The sequence below is a fragment of the Tupaia chinensis genome, unplaced genomic scaffold, assembly GCF_000334495.1.
Source record: "Tupaia chinensis unplaced genomic scaffold, TupChi_1.0 Scaffold000248_2, whole genome shotgun sequence".
NCBI classification, from domain to species: domain Eukaryota; kingdom Metazoa; phylum Chordata; class Mammalia; order Scandentia; family Tupaiidae; genus Tupaia; species Tupaia belangeri.
The window spans coordinates 3314983-3316766 of record NW_006159727.1 but is presented as its reverse complement, the minus strand read 5'-3'; the positions used below and the strand labels follow the sequence as shown (position 1 = coordinate 3316766).

Here is a 1784-nt window from a genome sequence, read left to right as displayed (position 1 = left end):
CTTGGGCGCTCTCTCTCTCCCACACACACACACACACACACACACACACACACGGAGAAAGAGAGAGAGAGAGAGCCGTGAGGTCTGGACCTTGAACTGTGTTCGGCCACTTGCTGGCCTGGATTTTATTTATTTTAATTGACCACCTCTGAAAAACTAAAGGGATTCATCTCTTGTCTACCTTACCAAAATACCTTCTCCTCCATTCTCCTCTTGGGATTTTGGGCACATGCAAGTATGTCAGGTGTATTTTTCAAGTCACCAGGTCTGGGACTCCAACTACACAGTTGGTCATGTGGAATCGAGCCACCTTAACCACCATGCCACCAGCTGGCCCTGTCTGTACCTTTTTTAGAAGCTGCTACATACCATTGAAAGAAACTTTCCTGTTTAATTTGTCTGGTTCTCAGCCCAGTTTTTTTCCAACTGTGTGTGTAAATATGCCAATTTAGGGACTTAGAAAGACTCCACACATGCACACACACTTTGGCCAAAATAATTTGGAGGTCTTGTCAAGTTAAGTGAGCCTATTTTCCTAATATTTTCAGGATAGAACTCCGTAAGAGTTTTGCATAAAACCAGCTGATATTTCTATAGGGGACTGCCAAGGCTCAGTTATTGATGAACTATTTCCCATAATTTTAGAAGCCTTTTGTTTTTCAAAAGGCAACCAAGACTAAAAGTGTATTAGATCAAAATCCAAACCACAAAGTTTAGTGAGCCGTAGCCGTAGCCTTTAAAAGGCTTTATATAAAAGCCGAAATTTCATTCATGATAAAAACTGCATAACTTGTTTTTTAAAGTTACTTATTTAATTTTATTTATTCATTTATTTATTTTAATTTGACCAGAGAGATACACACACACAGAGAGAGAGGGAAAGTGAGAAATCAAGCCACCAAGTCCGGGACCTGAACCGTGGTTGGTCATGTGGGAGTGTCCAGCACCTTAACCACCATGCCACCTGCTGGCCCCCAAAACTGCCATAACTTGTAACCTGAATCACCATGGATATGAAAAAAACTTTTACCTAAATCTCCACCTTAAAAGACAGGGGTGAGGGACTAGCAGATGGCATAATTGTCACATCACTGGACTCCCATGTAGTCAACCATGGTTCAAGTCCTGAACCTAATGGCTTAATACTCATGCTGGGCACATGTGCATGTGTGCCCAAAATCGCAAGAGGAGAATGGAGGAGAACAGATTGCAGGGTGGTCATCCTTCCATGAGTTGATTTCTCACTTTCTGTCTCTCTCTCTAGTGAGCACACATGTCCTATAGCAAAAATCTCTCTAAACGAACAAAAAAGGACAGGGGTGAAAAGGCAAAAACCTGTCTACTACCCAAGAGTAGAGATGGCAAAACTCCTTCCTCATCAGGGAATTGTTTCTAAAATTCAAATAAACCAGTTCTGGTTCCAGGCTCAGGAGAGACTCACCCTTGAACCCATTGAAACTTCTGGAGTCAGGAGAATACAAAGGGTACAAAGCCAGTACTGAGGTACTGAGTTCAAATGGAAATGCCAGATGTTCAGGGAGTCAGTGCTCTGAGTCCCATTTCTGGGTCTACAAGAGATGGCAACCTAAAAGGAAAGCTGAGGTATAATAAGTGAAATGAAAGTGGTTTATTTTAACCAGGGCTGAGGACACATTCATGTGGATAACCACTCTGTTATACCAGGAATGTGCTCATGAAAATGGCACCTGAGAAAACTGGCTTATTAAAAGAGAGAGAGAGAGAGAGAGAGAGAGAGAGAGAAGCCAGAAGAGGGCAGGATACAA

The 1784-nt window shown here is 42.3% G+C and overlaps 1 protein-coding gene across 1 annotated transcript in view; it reads left to right on the top strand.

The window, feature by feature from the left end:
* The window catches only part of SYTL5 (synaptotagmin like 5), a 249156-nt gene that overhangs the window by 98879 nt on the left and 148493 nt on the right, over nucleotides 1-1784 (top strand). The gene's annotated exons all lie outside the window — the stretch shown is intronic.